Source organism: Rhodnius prolixus, unplaced genomic scaffold (assembly GCF_049639745.1).
Source record: "Rhodnius prolixus isolate KJV_2025 unplaced genomic scaffold, Rpr scaffold_10, whole genome shotgun sequence".
Lineage (NCBI taxonomy): Eukaryota > Metazoa > Arthropoda > Insecta > Hemiptera > Reduviidae > Rhodnius > Rhodnius prolixus.
Window position 1 is genome coordinate 5,595,909 of NW_027411615.1, and position 7,780 is coordinate 5,603,688.

Consider the following 7,780-nt stretch of genomic DNA (forward strand, 5'->3'; position numbering starts at 1 on the left):
GGAATTTTTTTTTATAATGAGTTAACAAAAAAACAACAACCCTTATTTTATAATCTAAATTAATGGAGAATTAGCAACGTACCAACAGTTTACGAGTTTTTTTATTTATTTTTTTTCAAAACAAAATGTAACTCTAAATTAAAATTTTTATTAATCTTACCTAAAAAAGATAGTACGATTTCATTTGAGAGAAAAAAAGAAGTTTCTACTAAGATAAAAATAAATAAAATTTAGGTAAGTGTTCACAAACTTTTTTGACCCAGTGTAAACTAAGAATACTAATTTTGAACTCGTAGTCGATTAAAAATAAAGGTCAAAGAATTCATCAAAACGGTTTAAAGATCAATTTAAATACTTTTTGTTGTGTTCAAAATTAAAGAATTAACTAACACTGAATATAGTCAAGAGAAAGCACTGATATTCATTTGTAAGTAATAATTGAATGATAACATGCTGTTTTCATGCAAGAATAATAAAATATAATTAAATAATTGATAATAAAGTCTTACCTTGCTAAAAGAATATCCAAGTTCATCAGCATCTTAATAGATCACTATCCAACAGAACTTGACACGTTTTAAAATAATTCACAATACTATTTACACTAAAACTGTATATCACGCACTAAGTATAACTTAAACTCAATTTGTAAACCCGAACATCACTTTATCACTCACTAATATCACTAAGAAAATCACGATAATAAAGAGACCCACGAACGAGTTAAAGATGGCCGACGGTAACTGGCCAGGCTGATCAGCTGGTAAGTGAAGGTTATCTAAGCACCTGATTCCAGCTGTTATTTTTATTTATTTATTTTCAAAACAAAATGTAACTCTAAATTAAAATTTTTATTAATCTTACCTAAAAAAGATAGTATGATTTCATTTGAGAGAAAAAAAGAAGTTTCTACTAAGATTAAAAAAATAAAATTTAGGTAAGTGTTCACAAACTTTTTTGACCCAGTGTAAACTAAGAATACTAATTTTGAACTCGTAGTCGATTAAAAATAAAGGTCAAAGAATTCATCAAAACGGTTTAGAGATCAATTTAAATACTTTTTGTTGTGTTCAAAATTAAAGAATTAACCAACACTGAGCATAGTCAAGAAAAAGCACTGATATTCATTTGTAAGTAATAATTGAATGATAACATGCTGTTTTCTTGCAAGAATAATAAAATATAATTAAATAATTGATAATAAAGTCTTACCTTGCTAAAAGAATATCCAAGTTCATCAGCATCTTAATAGATCACTATCCAACAGAACTTGACACGTTTTAAAATAATTCACAATACTATTTACACTAAAACTGTATATCACGCACTAAGTATAACTTAAACTCAATTTGTAAACCCGAACATCACTTTATCACTCACTAATGTTCACTTAAAAAGTCACGTTAATAAAGAGACACCACGAACGAGTTAAAGATGGCTGTCGGTAACTGGTCAGGCTGATCAGCTGGTAAGTAAAGGTTATCTAAGCAGCTGATTCCAGCTATTTTTTTTTTCATTTATTTTCAAAACAAAATGTAATTCTATATTAAAATTTTTATTAATCTTACCTAAAAAAGCAAAGTCTTCTAAAAAAGATAGTAAGATTTGAATAATGTAATTAATAGCCTAAGTCTACCTAATTTTGTACAGCAGTCAGATATCAGCTAAATCAAGATATAGCTGCTGTGTACTTACTGTTTTCTACTTTATGCACGATATGTTCAACTTGATGTTATTGATAAACACTTTGACCTGAACCCAAATTAGTGAGATGGTATTTTGTGAGTCAGTCAAGTTATATGTAATAGTTTGTTAGTAGAAAAATTAGTTCGACCGTAATAATTTAAATTAATAAATAAGTAAGTAAATCCAATCTAATATTGCTGAAGATGTCCAAATTTTACTTTGAAAAGATGAAGGTTCAATCTTGGTATTAACAAAAGAAACTACTTTTCTGTTTCTTAATAACTAGTAAGATTTCATGGAGTTCTACTATTAGACGCTTTCAGCGAACTTAAGAAACGCAACAGTAAGTCCTTAATTTTTTATGAAAATCTTTCAAGCTTCTGACGCTATTTACAAAACCACGAACGAGCCTCAAACTGGATCTGTGCAAATGATACCGAAAGAAAAAATACAGCGCCAGAAAAATTAATGATTAGATTATTTAGCTGATAGCTCGATGATAGCTATTTGAAAACAGTATAACAATTTCAGAAAAATAATAAAATTCAAACCTTTTTAAGAACTTATAGTTTTGGGATTACTTCTACAGCATCTTTAGTACATAATATTATGATTCAAGAACATTCAATTAAAATACATTGGATACTCTACTATTAAGTTGTTTTTGGTAATTGAAAATGAACACATTTCTCAATGAAAGAAAAGAGAATATACCCGAAATCGTACAAAATTAAAAAATTTACTTAAAATTATAATTAACAAAAATAGAGAATTAATGTCTGAAATTTGGAAATAAGAACACTTGGGCTAGATAGCTTATGGTATTTCAAGTAGAGAAATAGTATTTCAACTTACTTGTGCAGGTTTACTAACTCTTATCTCCAAACTACAGGAAATATTGCAGCTATAACAACTATCAACATCAAATACATCTACGTCTCTCGCACAGCAAAGACAAGTCACTGATAACTGATAAGCATATGTTGCATAACCTAAGAGAACCTACAAGCACCATAATTTGGAGTTTTATAATAGGTGTAACTTAATATATTTGTTCTCGAAATAAAAATGCTACAACAAATAAATCATTTAATTATTTTCGAGGGGATATTTTTTTTTTAAGTGTATCTGGTTAAATGTGAGCAAATGTTAGGATATATACTCGTAAGTCTTGCGAGTCACTAATATGGTTAAATGTGCGTTTAAGAAGGTCCTGTATAAGTCTTGTGAGTCACCAGTCGATTGAAGTTTTCCCAAACTCTGTAAAGAATTTATTAAACTTTTTGTAAAAAAGTTTATAAATAATTTTATAATAATAAAAAAATAGTGTATTAATAATATTGGTTTTTCCCCCTTTTAATCTCTTAAATAATAAGGAATTAAAAATAATTAAAAAAAAAGAATTAACATAACATTAAAAAAATTGTTAAAAAAGGCCTCCAGTCTGGAAAGTGAATTTTTAATCGTTTAAATAGTGATTGTTCTGCTACCTAGGAGTGACAGTACAAACTGCAGTTCATTCGTTATTAACTCCATTATTTTTATTAATTATTAAGTACCTCGAGCTTTTTTTAAATTAGGCAACATTATAGTTAGATGGCATTAATTATTTGTTAATTATTGATACCGGAAGTAAGCTAAAATAAATTGTTTTATGCTGAGAACAATACTAAAATGTTTCTTGCTTGTCGAATGTGCAATAGTACTGCCATACTATATATGTGTGTTATTTGCAGGGTGGGAGGGTGGGGAATTACGTTTTAGAATAATTTTTATTTTTGACTAGACAGACATATGGTATGATACTGATACCTCTTTCATATTTGATTTTAGAAATATTTTTTTTTTTTTTATTCTTATACAAGAACTCGATTACATTTTAGAATAATTTCTATTTTTGATTAGACATATTAGAAATATTTTTTTTTACAAGAACTTCCATGTATGTTTATGATAGTGATTTTTGACTAGGCAGACATATGTTATCATTCATAACTTTTTCGTATTCGATGATGTGAGACTAGAGTAGATATGTTTAAGGTGACGAGCGACAGAGCGACCTACTCCCCTAAAATGCTCAAATCGTACTGAAGAGAAATCTTGACAGCTGTATATAGTTGTAGTGCTACCTAGTGACAAATATGTAAACTAAAATGTGTTTATATATTTGACGGGTCCAGTAAGTGCTTCTACCTTGTGGCAATTATTAAAACTAAATTTTCTTTTATAATTATTTCCTTTTTTCAATGTTCTTTACTTCTTTATTTTCTAAACAGATCGACTCAACATTTACTATCTAGGATTGCCTTCAATATTAACTATCAAATGCAGAAACAACAGCATTACACTGAAATTAACAGACTATTTCCAATGGTTTTTTAACCTTTTTTAATTAAAGTCTTTCTTTTTTATTCCTTCCACTCTCGCAGCTATTTCTAACCTTTTTTCAGGTTTTCCTTTTTATTTTATTTTTTTAAATTATATCCTTTTTAACAATTTATCTGTTTGAACATGTTAATAAACATCTTTAACAGTTTATTTTTATTTTGGGAAATTATTTCTTTCATCCTGTTGTCTGTTCGCTGTGGAAGTTTTTTTAAATGAAAAGGAGAATAAATAAGATTCTTTTTTAAAATTTATAATTTTTTTTTATACAGCAAACAAATTAAACAGTATATTAAAAACAAAGAACATGCAATTAGAAGTAAAAATTTTAACATTACATTGTGAAATTAACGTGCATATTACATATAGTAACTACATAAATACTTGTTTTATTAATTGATTCTTCAGAAAAATTTCCTAGGATAGATGATTTACATCTATTTCACTTGGGCTTCTATTAATGAACAGTTTTGCTGCCAGTACTCCAGTATCAGAGGTATTTAATCTGAAAATCAACATTAGATACAATCACCAATATTTATGTACTTAAAATAATTAGTTTTTACTGAGTTTAGCTTGAATTAAGAACCTAGAAAAAGAAATGTATAATAACTGATTATGTATTCATAAAAATTAAATAAATGAAAGTTTAAATCACTTTTTAAAGAATCTAACCCTTTCTTTCAAAGAAAATGAAATATATTTTCAAAAAACATATTTATTATTTATCAATAAGATTACTCTGATTGAACAATACAACAACAAACATGCTACTAATATACTAATTTTTTTGATACAGAATACAAAATAGTTCAGTGATTGGAAAATATAACAGAATTTCAATTAAATTAAAACCTTTTTTCAAAAAATTTAAACTTTCTTTTACCTACGAAGATAAAAATGTATATATGAAAAAAGTTTTAGTTTATGTAGTATTACATAATCCACAGATCCACAGTTAGAGAATCTAGTTTAGTTTATTATCAAAATAGAATGGATGCAAATTACCTCATAAATAAGGTCGTATTTGCTGGAAGTATAGATGGATCCGTAAAAATAATTAAATGAGTTATAATAGAGGATTTAACCATATTACAAAAGTAATGAACAGTATAAATATGGAAACTGTTCTGTCAAGTAGTAATGTTTCTGAGTGGGACAGTATATTCCTGAATATTTGAATATGTTTAGAGACACTTTTCAAAAACAAGTTCGTTGACGATGTGATTAATAGTGAATATTATAGTCATTATAGAGTGCTTGAATTCAATTTGGATGATGATTAACATTACCTGACCAGTAATATGTCCTTAGACCATCTAACCAGTTAGCCGCTAAGCCGAATAACGAATTAACCAGTTATCCAGTTTAACCGATTTATCAGTTAAATCAGTTAGCCCGTCTATCCGATTAACTAGATAACCAGTAAACCTGTTATACAGATATACCAGTAAAACCGATTGAACTGATTAACCAGTTATGCAGTTTAACAGAGTAACTAGCTAACAAGTTTAATTGATTAACTAGGTAACCAGGTAGCACGTTTAACCAGTTAGCCACGTAGCCAGTTTAGCTGATTACATGCAACATGCAAAATAATTTTAAAGAACTTACGTGAAAGGTGGAAGTAAATATTTAGTGCAACGTCCTGAGAGGAATCCTTCCTCTTTACTCCCAGTACAGTTCTCAAATTAACACGATTCCTCTTGCTACCTATACCAAATTTTTGTTTTACTGTTATATAACTATTTGAATAAATTATATAAGTATATTAAAATGTACTGCTTTTTACTTTATTTAATATTTGTAATAATATCTATTTCTTTTTCAGTCTCTGTTTCTTCTTGTTTTCGTTTTTATTTTATTTTATTGTTATTATTATTTTATTTATTAATATATTTTTTGGAATACGAAAAATTTCCTAATAAGTGAAGCATTTTTAATTGGTATGTTCTTAATAAGATACATTCAAAATTTATATAAAAAGGAAAAATAAAGAAAACAACAGTAATGAGACTGAAATTTGAAAAAGAGATTATAAACGCTTAAGAAAAAAAAAAAAACTGATTTTAAAAATAGAACTTCACTAACCTTTGTACAATTATCTTTATAGATACTACCAGCAACAGAAGTAGTGTCAATTCCCATCCAGAAATCAATGCTGTGCAACTTGTTGCAATGAAAGAGAAAGTAGCTATCAACACGAGCACCTCTAAAACCAGCAGCCTGAAATAATGTCATATTTCAAATAACTAGTGATTATACATAAATTTTGTTAACTTCTTGAACTGTAGAACATATTATAATTATTTAATCTTAAATAAAAATATATATTTCCAAAGATCTTAATTAACTCTGTTTTCTTCTCCTTTCCCTTAATTTACAATAACCTAACCTACGGTACCCCAACATTGTGAATGTTTTTATATCAGCTGATTCTCAGTTATCGATGGGAAAATAAATAAATAAAAAAAATTCATTTACCATATTAGGTAAATATACAATAATTGAATTTTTATAACTGAATAAACTAAATTAAAAACATTCAAGCATATTGGACATTAAAAAAGAGTTACATATGTATACAATTAACAGGATTTATCCTGATGAGATATACATTTACCTAAGATAGAAACTATTAAAAAATATTTGTTATCGTTAGCGTACGTAAGAAAAGAAGTTCAGAGAATATAGAAACAACACCGTTAATGAAAATAAGTAAGAAATGGTCCAAGGTGTCAAACCAGAGGAACGCCTGAAACTGCTCATTACTGCAATAACTGTTTAAAGTATTTATTTTAGATTCGTTCTATTCATTAGGAAATCGAAAATCCAGTTTAGAAGGTTTCTAATACACCTATAATGCCTTAGCTTATGAACAGGTTAACTGACTTAAAGAAATGCATTAGAGCTGTTGTCGATAGATAAACGACATCAACACGACAGTACTTAATCTTAATCAAGCAATAAAGTAAGTAATTTTCAAACAACACGTTAATAATAGTTGATCAAACGGGAATGGAAACACTCTGCTTAGAACACACGGAAGATTTAAATAAATTAGAGCTGGGTCTAATTTTGGTACACAAATTACATTATAAACTTTTCACTGATCAGGAAAGAAATACATCCTTTCAAGATTGATAAACCCTACATTATTTCTAATATTTACTAATTTCGCATTCTAAAAGATATTCCATTTTTCACAAAGATTGTTTAAATTAGAACCATATATCTTTTTTAAAAAAGTGTATGTTGAATTAAAATATACTTTTACTGCTGCAGGCGTTATACTTCTAACTGCTGTATAATTGATCATTGTCATTGTTAGAGAAACGAGTTTAGTTTATTATCAAAATAGAATGGATGCGAATTACCTCATAAATAAGGTCGTACTTGCTGGAAGTATAGAAGGATCCTTAAAAATAATGAAATGGGGTATAATAGAGGATTTAACCACATTAAAAAAAGTAATGAACAGTATAAATATGGAAACTGTTCTGTCAAGTAGTAATGTTTCTGATAGGGGTAGTATATTCCTGAATATTCGAATATGTTTAAAGACGTTTCAAAAACAAGTTCGTTGACGATGTAATTAATAGTGAATATTATAGTCATTACAGTGAGCTTGAATTCAATTTGGATGATGATCATTACCTGACCAGCAATATTCCTTAGACCATCTAAGATGGTTTATTAAAGTAAGAAG

The 7,780-nt window shown here is 27.6% G+C and overlaps 1 long non-coding RNA gene across 1 annotated transcript; it reads right to left on the reverse strand.

Annotated features, from left to right (window-relative positions):
- Nucleotides 1-4,308: 4,308 nt before the first annotated feature.
- Nucleotides 4,309-6,509, reverse strand: LOC141457198 (uncharacterized). Its single transcript, XR_012460263.1, has 3 exons — nt 6,163-6,509; nt 5,686-5,784; nt 4,309-4,576 (listed from the first exon to the last, which is right to left on the reverse strand). It is a non-coding gene; the product is annotated as an uncharacterized lncRNA (long non-coding RNA).
- Between the last annotated feature and the right edge of the window lie 1,271 nt (nt 6,510-7,780).